We start from the raw sequence: 14,581 nt of genomic DNA, 5'->3' as shown, positions 1-14,581 counted from the left end.
CGGTTTTAAGAATATAAGATATTATTGTCTCACTAATCACTCGTGATAAAATCCATGAAGTGATTCAAGTGAGTGTGGGTTTAATCTAATGCTCAAATCTTAATTCATAAGCACGCATGCACGTTGTAGCAAACTTTTGCTATGTCTAATACACTTTAGACAGTCTACAAACCAATTCACGACAGTCTAGCTTCAATACCTACTTCCAAAGTATTTATCGACTGTGGATGGTTTGAATAATCTTATTATTTGGGAAGTCAAAACATGCAAAGTGAAACACAAGAATAATCGAATCCAATATGGCCTCAAACTTGTGAGTATAAATAAAACACCTTTTATTTAGTCACCATATTGATTACACATTATTCATTATATAATGTTTCGAGTAATCAACCTATTACTTGAATTATAACACCATTTGTCCCATGCTCCAAGCATGCACACTATGTTTACCTATAGTCCGTACTTTGTGAAATAGATCAATTGAACACGTTTCCAACGATACTCATTTCATAACTCCTAATCCTTATCATAAGTGTAAGAATATCAAATTCTTGCCACTATTAGAATGTGTGAGATTCTAACATTTTACGCAATGATCCTTTTGTAATGTCATAGGACCAAAGTCACAAAGACTTTGCCAAAGATATTACAAAGTACTCTATGAAGTCTCACATTTAAAGTACATTCCTTTGAACATCCTTCTTGCATAAAAGTTTCTAATCTACATAAATTCTTAAGATCCAACTCCCATTATGGAAACATTTCCATACTTGCCATATGACAACATATTCTAAATAGAATCATATATATTCATAATAATGTCGATATGTTCCATCCAATACTCTACTTCCAACTGCCCACAAGTGACCAATCCTTGGCGAACCTTAGATTGTTCTTGATAGTTGTTTAATTAATTTCAGTCATATTTGGTTCTGGTCCTTTTTCCCTCTTAATGCCCTAGGCATTTGCAAAATCAAAACGGTCGAATATTACAGCATATGCAATCGATCCTATACCAGAAGCGTATGGGACACGATTCATGAAAAATGTGATATTTTACCAGTTTCTTGCTATAATATTGCCATATATAGAATTATTTTAAGTTGAACCTTTTCAGCATAACATTCATATATGTCCTTTGACTAAATTTTATTAAAATTTCTCGATCCAAGCTTTTAGATTTTGAAATGAAGTATAATATTCTCTCCCTTAATTATAGCAAAACAATTTTTCAACCTCTGCAACTTTGCAAAGTGAACTTTTGTTTTCTATAATTAATATTGCTAACTTGCAATATAATAATCATGCTCCCACTAACATGATAATTATTAATTTACTAGCATAACACTTACGCTCCCGCTAGCTTTGACATGTACTCAGAAAACAGCTGGACTTCTAGAAATCAATACTTATTGATTTCCTTAGCGAAAGTTTATATTTCTGATACGCGATGCTATGATAAGCCTTTATCTAAGCTTCTACAACTTATACATCTTTCCTTAGATAGCTCATATCTGTGTCTAAACAATTTCAGAACTTACAAACGTAAATCTTAATTGGTCAAACTAATTGCCAAATCTAACAATTCGAACTATGAAGAGGGATGTCGTAATCATAATCGAATTTGAGAATGCAATTTACACAATCGCTATCTCCTCAAAATATTCCTAGTGAAATTGTTTCTTCACAATCATTTTCATGAAGTGTAGAGAAACCTTATCACTTAGATTTTATGGTGTATGTGTTCCTATCCATGTGAATATGTCATAACCATAATCACAAGACAAGGTTAGTGACAAATCCAAACTCATATGGACTAAACTTGTTCAATCTTGATTTCTTGCCACTTGGCAGCACAAGGGCCTACCATTTCTTCCAAGTTGTTGAGAAGATCACCCATACAAATCAATGAACTTTCATTGATTAAGGTGTTTTTCCTTTATGCATTCAAATGAGAACTCATAGGATTCACATGCATAGTCAACTTTAAATGAAATGGGCACATAAACAAGAATGTGTCAACACGATAGGTTACAAACCTCATGTCGTGTGCTAGTGTTTAACAATAGGCTTACCCTTGATTAGTTCTTGAAACTTTTCAAGATCATTTAGACTCCCACTGATCTCTTGACATATAAGATTCTCTTGTCAAGAAACATTCCTTGACAAAACAAACATTCAAGAGTTAGTGTAGGTCCTTATCAAGGCAAAGACTACACATAATTGGTTTTAGTTGATCTTTGTCTTATCCAAGGCATCACAATTTACCAATTTCAAATGTGCAAGAACAAGAAGACAATTTCTAGTCCACATTTGATGAGTGTGTTATAAACCTTCTTAAGATGATATCACTCAAATCACAATCTTGGAGTACGACTCTAAGACTTGATTTTGAAACGAAGTATGATTCACTTTTTGATTTAACCATTTCAATAATTCCTGATTCCTCTTCTTAGCCATACTAGTGTACTAAGGTGTCCTTAGAGGATCAATTGTGATACGGTTTCATAATCACTAAGTTAATCACAAAACACGATACTTAAGTACACTCCCATCTTTTCAGATTGGAGAAACTTTTATCTTTCTTCCTAATTGATTCTTCTTATTCGCTCTGCTATTCATTGAAACTTTTCGAATGATTCAGAATCATACTTAATCTTTTAAGCATAACCTCATTTACTAAACTCTTAGCAAATCATGACGAATACTCTTATCGTTCTTTGTGGCGGACTTGACCCAGTGCACAACAATGCATACTAGATCTTTATTCTTTCACTTGACTCACATACTTATGTGAACAAGGAATTAGTCTTAATTTCCCAAATACGAAGGTTCTCATTCATCATACAATACCAGTTGCATGATTCCAAGCTTCTGTCCAATTGAAACTTGGGCGATGAGAATCTTTCCTTATTTGGTAAATTTCTGACATTACCACAAATAACATAACTAAGAATCATATCCATTTCAATATTGCTAAGAACAGAAACAAAAAAAAACATCAATTTTCAATAATAACATTGCAAGGATAAATAAATAAGATAAAACTCAAACTTTCATTTATTTATAAAATGCGGAAAAACTTGTCCTTACAACGCAATTTAAATGAAAACTATGCTTATTACATATTCCTAAGCAATCTATCCTAACTCATAAACAGCAGCTCAAAAATCTGATCTTCGAATTATGCGATCGAAATCCATTTCTTTGTGATCAGACTCAGCTCACTCTTCCTTTAAGCTTCCTTTCTTTTCTTCGATCCTACAAAACATCAAAATGTAATCATATCACATCATGTATTAAGAATATACAAATAGGAACTTAATAGAGTTAGATAGTGGATTTTACCTGAAGCAGAGTCATACATCTTGACTCTCACATCTCTTAGATCTCTCAGGTTGTTAGTGTTGGATTAGTGTCTAAGGCTGTAACTATATTTGGTAAGTACTTGACCCGGTTATGCATGGTCCTTTTAGGTTGCCTTCACCATAGCAACTTGACAGGATGATTTGTTAAGAGAGAAGAAATATTATTAATTTATTATGAGAATAATATATTGAGGAAATAATAATATTATTTGATTAATATAAGTCATATATTAATTGAGAATTAATTTGGTGACTTAGAGAGGTTAATTGAATAAAGGGCATAAACTGTCAAATGTGTGATAGTTGTATTTTGGGCTATGTATCCTTATGGATATTAGGGTGAACGAAATTTAGGGGCTTGGGAACCATAATTTCGTCCAAGCCTATAATCTAGAAGGATCTTGGATTGCTTAGGGCCTAAGTCATTCAATTAGGGTTAAAGGTGAAACCCTAGTAGCTCATAGTATAAATAGGTCCTATGGGGTGGGGAAATCGGTCACTCTATCATTGAAGAAACCCTAGAGCCGATTTCCATCCTCTCTCCTCTCTCTCAAATCATCTTCTTGCTAATTGGTGTTTGTAAGCCATTAGAGGAGTGACAATTGTGACTCTAAGCTCAAGAAGAAGAAGTATCAAGCAAGCAATTTCAAGGTATTCTTTCAGATCTGATTTCATATGCTTAGTTTCAATTGTTTACATTAGATCTAGCATTGCAAGTCTTGGATTCAATGCATGTTCAATTAGAGAAACCTAGATCCAAGCAATTAGGGTTTGCATCTGCACATAGGAAAGTTCTTATGGCTCAAACCCATCAGTGGTATCAGAGCTTTGATTGATTTCTATTGAATTGATGTATTGGTTGATTGCTTGTTGCTTGAAAAAAATTCGATTTTGTGATTCTGACTGCTGTACTCGGCGAGTTCCACTGTGGACTCGGCGAGTAGCTCCAACTCGGCGAGTCCATAGAGGTACTCGGCGAGTTCGAGCGTCAGAAGGAGGAAGTTTCGGGATTTCTTGCTGTTTTACTTGAGGATACTTGCCTTAACTGTTTTGGGTCATTAAAATCCGATTTTAATCATATATATGAGTATATTCTTGACCTAACAAAAGATAATTACCAATTAGTTGAATAATAATTTCCTTATATGATAATTCTTGATTATTTGAATTGAATTGGTAAATTGTTTTGCAAGTAACATTAAATAAGATCAAATTGAGATAATCTAATTAGATGATTTATATTATTTGCTATTTGATCCTTATGCTTTGAAAAAGTTCAAGACTTGTCCTCAAGCTTTGAAATTTTAAATTTTGTGATTAAAAGCTTAATTTGGATAATTTTAAATTTCAATCCCTAGAATTTTACAAGTTTAAAATTCAACCCTATACTATTATATTATTACAAGCTTAATATATATATATATATATATATATATATATATATATATATATATATATATATATATATATATATATATATATATATATATATATATGATTTACAATGCTAGTCTTACCGTTAGTAGGCCTCATTCACGAAGCCGGTCTATAAGGTGGGTATAAGGTTGCTGCCTATAAAATGGCGTTTAATGGGTGTACATTCACACCCACCGCTTGCTTGACTGGTGGAGGGTCGTTAGCCGAACGGGTAGGATAGGGAAAACCTCCTCTCATTAATAAGTATAATGAATCAATATAAAGTAACTAAACATGTTTTATAAAATTCCCAATCTTAGTTACTTTAGGAAAAGTGAATTGATGCAATCCCATGAAACTACACTTTGTACCCTCGCTAAGACATTAATGGAGTGTGTGTGGTTAACCGACACATTAATTGGGTTCTAAGCAAAGGTGACAAAGGATGACTCATCGTTCGTTATAGTTCAATGGAGCGTGTGTGGTTAACCAGCACATTGAATAGGTAACTATAACAGTGAGGGCACCATGTACATTTGCATGGTTATTCACACCCACTTTGTGATCCTCGGCATCCCAGTCACAAACGAGAGGGGCATATCGAGATTTAAACATGCCATTGAAAGGTTCAATGAATCTCAAAGAAATCTAGGAATTCTCAATACATTTAAAAAACTTAAAGCTTATGTTTTTTATGGTGAAGAATTAGTGAATCGTCATTCACTTACCTCCAAATTATTTGCATATTGGATTACGGCATCCCTTTTCTAATGTGTAAATAACGTTGTTGGGTCCTAGCCCTAATTTTTCATTTTGGGTGTTAATTAGGGACTTAATCTAATCAAACTTTGTTCTTTCTATTTGTAGATGTCTAACGCAAACAACGCAGCTGCTAGCTCATTTCCTCTAATGAGCCTTTGTCAAAAAGTGACTTTCGATGGAACGAACTTTAGCGAATGGATAAGATACATTCGCACGATCGCGCGTTACGAGGACAAAGAGTATGTTCTCGATGAGAAGCTCGAGAAGGTCAATCCAGAAACTGCTACTCCTAAAGAAATGGCTGTCTTTGAGAACCATGAACGTGATGCAACGAAAGTCCATTGCATCATGATAGCCAATATGAACTCAGAATTCCAAAAGTCCTATGAGGACATGCATCCTTATGAGATGCATCTAGACTTGATGGAGAGGTATCACCAAAGCGCGAGGCAAGAACTCTATGAGATCATAACGAATATGATTACTGCTAAAATGGGAAGTGGAGAGTCTCTTACTGTGCACTTGCAAAAGATGCAAAGGTATGTTGATCGTCTTCGCAAGTTGAATGTCAACTTTGGGGAAGATTTGGCTATCGACATTGTTCTTCACTCCTTGCCCTCATGCTACAACTAATTCAGGATGACCTACCACATGAACAAGGAAGAGGTCATCCTAAGCAAACTCCAAGGGCTCCTGAGGACTGCTGAGAGCAACCTCAAGGACAAGTCTGTTGCACCAACTCCCAATCCACCCGTTGCTCCTGTTTTGGCTATTGGACAGGGAAGGGGCAAGAAGAGGAAGGCTTTTTCAAAGAACCACCACAAAGGAAAGTCCCAAAATGGTTCCTCTTCTAGTGGGACCAAGGTTGATCCTGCTAAGCCCAACCCAAACCCAAAGGAGGCAGAGTGCCACCATTGCCACAAAATAGGGCATTGGAAGAGAAGCTGCCCGGAATATATGCAAGCCATCAAGGATGGGAAGATCAAGCCATCTTTCGCAGGTATTTACACAATTAAATCTAATGATTCATCTCATGCTATTTCTTGGGTTCTTGATACAGGGTGTGGTTACCACATTTGTTCTGATTTGCAGGGATTAAGAAGAAATAGGGATGTGGAGCTTGGAAGAATAAATCTGATCATGGGAAACAGAAGAACGTCGCCTGTCACCAAGATTGGAGTATATTCTTTAGTGCTTAGGAATGGATTGAATTTAGATTTAAATAATTGTTGCTACTCGCCAGATATGGCAAGAAACATCATTTCTTTTCATGGTTTATTTAGACAAGGATTTAGATATTCGTTTAATAATGAGAATGGTTCGATTTATGCTTATCTAAATGGTGTTTTATATTTTGAAGCAATGCCTTGTAATGGAATTTATGAAACTGTTATGGTTGTAGATAACCTAGGAAATGATGTGTTGTGTATGGATTCTTCAAATAGTATGGATGAAGCATCCTTGTGGCATTGTCGTCTTGGACATGTCAACAAGAAGCGCATAGCCCAACTCCAAAAGGATGGAGTGTTGGAGTCATTCGACCTTAGGGAAGATGACACGTGCGAATCTTGTTTACTTGGAAAGATGACCAAGTCACCCTTCACTGGCACTTGTGCGAGGGGTGAGGGTTTATTGGATCTTATACATACAGATGTATGTGGACCCTTTAGATCCACCACAAGGGACGCAAATCGCTTCTATGTGACTTTCACGGATGATTATAGCAGATACGGGTATATCTACTTGATCAAGCATAAGTCAGAAACCTTTGAAAAGTTTAAAGAGTTTAAACAAGAAGTGGAGAATCAATTGGGCAGGAAAATCAAGATGCTTCGATCTGATCGAGGTGGAGAGTACCTAAGTCTTAAATTCCACGACTACCTCAAGGAATGTGGAATAGTTTCACAATTGACGCCACCTAGGACACCACAATTGAATGGTGTAGCTGAGAGGCGTAATCGAACCTTGCTAGACATGGTTCGTTCTATGATGAGTCGTGCTTCACTACCTATCTCATTCTGGGGGTATGCCTTAGAGACTGCCGCCCATATCCTTAATTTAGTACCCACAAAGAAGGTTGCCAAAACACCTCACGAGATGTGGACAGGGAAAGCTCCCTCGTTGGCACATATCAAGGTTTGGGGCTGTGAAGTTTTCGTAAGACGAGAAACTCACGACAAGCTCGAACCTCGTAGTGAGCGATGTATATTCATCGGCTACCCATAGAAATCCTTTGGATATCTCTTCTATAGGCCGAGTGACAATGTTGTCTTCGTTGCGAGGAGAGGGGTTTTCCGAGAGCGAGAACTCATAAGCCAAGGAGACAGTGGGAGGCAAGTCGATCTTGAAGAGATTCAAGAATCTAGCGATGAAGGAACCTCTAACACTGGCGCTCAACCCGAGGAGGAAACTCCAGTTGAACAAATTGACGAGTCCTTACCTCTTAGACGTTCCGAAAGAGTTAGAGTTCAACCCCAGTTTTATGGTTTTCATATTACTACCGAAGGGGACACGTATATTAGTGATGGTACACTAATAAATCAAGATGAACCTAATAGCTATAAGGAAGCCATGGCAGGCCCAGAGTCTGTAAAATGGAAAGAGGCGATGGACAGTGAGATTCAGTCCATGTATGACAACCAAGTTTGGAATTTGGTTGACAATGTACCAGGTCGTAAGACGGTCGGGTGCAAGTGGATCTTCAAGAAGAAGACCGACGTGGATGGGAACGTGCACACTTATAAGGCGCGATTGGTTGCGAAGGGTTTCGCTTAGACTCCTGGAGTTGACTACGACGAAACCTTCTCACCAGTTGCGAAGATAAAGTCTATTAGGGTGATGCTAGCCATTGCTGCATTTCATGACTATGAAATATGGCAAATGGATGTAAAAACCGCTTTCCTTAATGGGAAGTTGGCTGAGGATGTTTACATGGCTCAGCCAGAGGGTTTTGTCGATCCAAAGCATCCCAATAGAGTGTGTAAGCTTGAGAAGTCCATTTATGGGCTTAAGCAAGCGTCTCGCAGATGGAATCTTTGCTTCGATGAGAAAGTCAAAGAGTTTGGATTTGTACGAAGTGAAGATGAATCATGTGTATATGTCAAGGCCAGTGGGAGTATAGTTAGCTTTCTCGTTTTGTATGTCGATGACATACTGCTCATAGGAAACAATGTCCCGACTCTGCAGGAGGTTAAGTCCTGGCTCGGGAAGTGTTTCGCTATGAAGGACCTCGGAGAGGCTTCCTATATTTTAGGAATAAGGATAGTGAGAGAACGAAGTAAGAGACTAATAGGACTTAGTCAGAATACTTACTTGGATAAGGTACTAAAACGTTTTAGTATGGAAAACTCGAAAAAGGGAGAACTACCGATACAGAGTAATGCCAAATTGAGTAAGACTCAAAGCCCGAGTACAGAAGCCGAGATAGCTGAGATGAGCCGAATACCCTATGCTTCCGCAGTTGGCTCAATCATGTACGCTATGACTTGTACTCGCCCTCATGTGGCCTTTGCTTTGAGCATGGTCAGTAGATATCAGGGGAACCCAGGTAGAGCTCATTGGATTGCAGTCAAGAATATACTTAAGTACCTTCGGAGGACCAAGGAATGGGTTTTAGTCCTCGGAGGGAGTGATGACTTAAAGGTACGAGGGTATAGTGACGCCAGCTTTCAGACCGACAGGGACAACTACCGTTCGCAGTCGGGCTGGGTCTTTACCCTTAATGGGGGAGCGGTGACTTGGAAAAGTTCCAAGCAAGAAACAGTAGCTGATTCAACGTGCGAATCAGAGTACATTGCAGCGAGCGAAGCGTCAAAGGAGGCTATGTGGTTGAAGAACTTCATTGGTGATCTTGGAGTTGTGCCTACCATAAAGGAGCCTATGGAAATTTTCTGTGATAATGAAGGAGCGGTTGCCTTGACCAAGGAACCGAGGGATCATGGTAGATCTCGACATATCGACAGAAAATATCATTTTATTAGAGATCGAGTAGAAGAAGGACACCTCGTGGTAAAGAGGGTATCGTCAGAGGATAACCCAGCAGATCCACTTACGAAGGGACTTAGCAGGGTTAAGCATTTGCAGCACGCTAGGAGCATTGGGCTAAAGGACGATATTAGTTTAGATTAGATAGTTTGGAAACGTGTAATAGATAAGTGTAAATGACATTTGATGATTAAATAAAGGAGTATTATTTATAAGTAAAGCTACTGCCTTATGTTAATTGTTTAACTATTGTTTCATTTTGCATGTTTTGACTTCCTGAGTAATTAATTATTTGATAATAATCGAATTATTCGAATAGTCCACAGTCGTTCATATGTTGGAAGTAGGTATGACTGAAGACTATCATGAATTGGTGTGTAGATTGTCTAAAGTGTATTAGACATTGCAAAGGTTTGCTGCAACGTTCATGAGTGCTTATGAACTTGATTTGAGCATTGGAATAAACCCGCACTTGTTGGAATCACTTCATGGAATTTATCACGAGTGATCACAAGATGGTAATATCATATAGTCTTAAAACCTAGATATATGGTTTATTGTTTGTTAATTTGTTATGCATTGATAATGCGCAAACGCATCAGTAACTTGATGTTATAAAACGTATTGTTGTGTGTAATTTGATTAGTGGATAATAAATGCATATAAGTCGAAGTTTATCTGTTCCTTTTATCATAAGAGGGTAAAAGCGATATCAGGGCCCCTCGATGATTTGATTTGACTTATGTGTCGGGCCCGGTCAGAACTAAATTGATGTGTTCAATTAAGTTCTATGTCAAATGAATCTGAGATCGAGAAACAAATTGAAGGACAATAAGTATGACCATGTTCCATGTAATTGTCCGCACGATATCTAGAACAGAGGATTATACGATCCCTTATCTAAAGGACAGGATACTGATAAGATCAGAGTTGACAACGTCTTTGAGAGCTACGATTGCTAATCGGATTGTGTTTGCATATATAGTTACTAGACTTATCCAAGTGGGAGACTGTTGGATTAGTGTCTAAGGCTGTAACTATATTTGGTAAGTACTTGACCCGGTTATGCATGGTCCTTTTGGGTTGCCTTCACCATAGCAACTTGACAGGATGATTTGTTAAGAGAGAAGAAATATTATTAATTTATTATGAGAATAATATATTGAGGAAATAATAATATTATTTGATTAATATAAGTCATATATTAATTGAGAATTAATTTGGTGACTTAGAGAGGTTAATTGAATAAAGGGCATAAACTGTCAAATGTGTGATAGTTGTATTTTGGGCTATGTATCCTTATGGATATTAGGGTGAACGAAATTTAGGGGCTTGGGAACCTTAATTTCGTCCAAGCCTATAATCTAGAAGGATCTTGGATTGCTTAGGGCCTAAGTCATTCAATTAGGGTTAAAGGTGAAACCCTAGTAGCTCATAGTATAAATAGGTCCTATGGGGTGGGGAAATCGGTCACTCTATCATTGAAGAAACCCTAGAGCCGATTTCCATCCTCTCTCCTCTCTCTCAAATCATCTTCTTGCTAATTGGTGTTTGTAAGCCATTAGAGGAGTGACAATTGTGACTCTAAGCTCAAGAAGAAGAAGTATCAAGCAAGCAATTTCAAGGTATTCTTTCAGATCTGATTTCATATGATTAGTTTCAGTTGTTTACATTAGATCTAGCATTGCAAGTCTTGGATTCAATGCATGTTCAATTAGAGAAACCTAGATCCAAGAAATTAGGGTTTGCATGTGCACATAGGAAAGTTCTTATGGCTCAAACCCATCAGTTAGGGCAGCTTCGTGACCAATGCCCCTTCTTTTGGCAGTAGAAACACACAGACTCTTTGGGAATGGCACAAGGGACTATCTCAGACTTAGCCTTTCTCTTGCGTAGAGAAAACTTTTCTGGACTTCCAATGTTGCCATTGTCCATAGAAGGTTGGGACATTGATTTACCAGACAAATTTGCTTGACCAGTCCGCCAAATCATTTCTGATTCAGCAGCAATAAGCAAATAAGTCAAATCAATGAGGGTGACGTCGTGGTCCATCATATAGTACTCTCTAATGAAATCACTATATGAGTCAGGAAGTGATTGAAGAACCAAGTCAACAGCCAGCTTCCTAGAGACTTCGACACCCAACATTCCCAATCTGTCAATATGCAACTTCATATCCAAGACATGAGCACATACAAACTTTCCATCTTCGTGTTTGTTTGCCAATAGGGTTTGAGTGACCTTGAACTTTTCAAGTCTTTGAACACGTGGGTCAGGGAGAATTATTGGAGGAGGTGGAGGAAGTGAAGCATGATTTCCATTTCCACAATCCAATCGTGGAACATCATCTTCACGTGGAAAGCTTTTTCCAAGGGATTCAGGAAGACCATAGTTGTTAGATTTTGACATCTACAAAACGGGAGAAATTCAAGTTGGTTGATAAAATCCTCAATATAGCACCCAAATGAAATATTGAGGCAAGGATCCAACACAATATTCTACAATTTGGAAGAGGGATGTCGTAATCAAAATTGCAGAACATTTGAAGGTAGGTAAATGACGATTTACGAATTTTCACCATGAAAAACGAAAATTGAAAATCAGGTTTTAAATGAATTGAAACACCTAGATCTTTTGAGATTCATTGAACTTTTCAATGACATGTTTAATCTCGATTATGCCCTTCAAGTTTGTGACTGGGATACCGAGGATCACAAACAAGGTGTGAATAACCATGCAAATGTACTTGGTGCCCCCAATGTTACAGTCACCTAATCAATGTGTCGGTTAGCCACACACTCTCCATTGATCTATGACAAACATCGAGTCACCCTTTACCCCCTTCGCTAGACTCAAATTAGTGTGCCGGTTAACCACACACGCTCTACTAACGTCTTGGCAAGGGTGAAAAGTGTAATTTCATGGAATAGCATCATTTTCACATTTTTCCTAAAGTAACTAAGATTTGGGAATTTATAAAAGTGCTTTAGTTACTTTGTATTTCATTACACTTATAATGGAAGGTTGTGTCCTATCCTACCCGTTCGGCTAACGACCCTCCACCAGTCAAGGGTGCGGTGGGTAAGAGTGGATATCCAATGGCGGTCATTTTACAAGCCGCTTCCTTAAAAATCCCTTATGCACCAGCTTCGTGAATGAGGCCTACTAACGGTAAGACTGACATTTACTATATATATATATATATATATATATATATATATATATATATATATATATATATATATATATATTAAACTTTTAATTCTATATAGTATAAGGGTGTATTTTATACTTTTAAAATGACACAACTTCAAAAATGGTCCCTGTGGTTTCCGAAAATCTAAAGTTTAGTCCTTAGTTTACAAAAACCTCACGGATCGTCCTTGTGGTTTCAAAACTTTTAATGTTTAGTCCTTCTGCCTAACTCCGTCAACTTTCTACCGTTAAGTAAGGGGCATTTTCGTCATTTCAATACCCAGGGACCATTTATGAAGGTTTTCTATTATTTTAAATAAAAAGAAAACTAAAAAATAATTATTCTAATATATAATGGTCCTCTCTCTCTCTCTCTCTCTCTCTCTCTTGTACGTCTTCTTCCTAAAAAGAACACACCCTTTTGATCTCCTCCCTCCTTCAATTCATCATAAACTCCAAAACCTCACTCACTTCTCACTCTTCATACACGGAAAGAGAGCATCCTTTTGCGATTTGAAGCAACCTCCACATAAATTCATATTTCCACAAGCTTGATTTCATATGGGTTTTGAATCTCTCGAGCTTGGCACGACTCTCTTCTCTCTCAACTACATTCACATCAAGAACCCTCAATCGCTCTATTTCCTTCTTCATAAGTTTCTGTTTACCATGCACCCACTGCCTTTATCCCTAACCTCCCCCTATTTCTCCGACCACCCACCTTCAGCAGAACCTTATCCGACCTGCAACAATGGCTGAATTGGGCGAAAACCTTAGTGTCATATGTCGGTTCATCTTTCATAGATTCAGATAACGGACTAGACTCTGAAAGTTTACACAGGGAACTTAACTGGTTGATTGAAGATGCTCTAGAAAACCCAAAACCATTACTAACCCTCAACGACTCCAAACAGAACATTGTTTTGCAATTAAGAACTTACTTGGGTGATCTTCACTCTTTATGGGGGATTTGGTTCTGAGTGTCGAAGAAGGTGTTCTGATTCCAAGGCCTGAAGTCGAGTTGATAATAATCTGGTTGAAGATGTGATCAAGCAGAGTCAAGAATTGAATGAAGGTTTGTGGGTGGATTTAGGTACCGGTTCTGGTGCAATAGCTATTGGAATCGGGAGGATTTCATGGATTAGGATTGAGAGAGAAGGTGGGTTTATGTGGATATTTTCAATTTCTTTGATTATACATCTGTGTGTATTGAGTTCAGCTCCAATTTGGATTTCAATTAGAAGTAAAAACAAAGATTTCATAGTGATTTTCTTAAGTTGCACACCAACTGTTTGTGGAAATACCCCAATGACATCAATTTGTTCACACCCCAAGCTGGCTGTTTCTTGTTTCACAGCTTTACCATAACAAAGATGCTGATCAGATGAAGATAAACATGGTAGAGAGAGATGTTTAAGTTTGTATATGAAATTAGATATGAAATTAAAGTTGGATATGAAATTAGAGTTCGATTCCATTTTCTTTGACAGTTTTGCTTCGAAGTTTTTTAAAAGGGCGTGTTATTTTTAGGAAGAAGGCGTACATGAGAGAGACAGAGAGAATTATATTTAATAATTATATATTTTTTTCTTTTTTTTAAATAAGGCAAAACTTCATAAATGGTCCCTATGGTAGTGAAATGACAGAAATACCCTTCACTTAACGGCCAAAAGCTAACGGAGTTAGCAAAAAGGACCATTTGTTAAAAGTTTTGAAACCACAGGGATCATCTGCGAGGTTTTTGTAAATTAGGGACTAAACTTCAGATTTTCGAAAACCACACGGACCATTTTCGAAGTTTTAAAATACCAGGTGGTTTAACTTAATAAATTAAACTTTTAATTGGTCAATCT

The 14,581-nt window shown here is 37.3% G+C and overlaps 1 pseudogene; it reads left to right on the top strand.

Moving 5' to 3' along the window:
• Nucleotides 1–12,849: 12,849 nt before the first annotated feature.
• On the top strand, nt 12,850–14,096 carry LOC145130785 (uncharacterized; annotated as a pseudogene).
• The last annotated feature ends 485 nt before the right edge of the window (nt 14,097–14,581 follow it).

This window comes from Lactuca virosa, chromosome 1, assembly GCF_052849685.1.
Source record: "Lactuca virosa cultivar CGN04683 chromosome 1, Lactuca_virosa_CGN04683_v6, whole genome shotgun sequence".
In the NCBI taxonomy this organism is placed as follows: Eukaryota; Viridiplantae; Streptophyta; class Magnoliopsida; order Asterales; family Asteraceae; genus Lactuca; species Lactuca virosa.
Note: the sequence above shows the minus strand (reverse complement) of the source record. Positions and strands in the feature narration are given on the sequence as shown.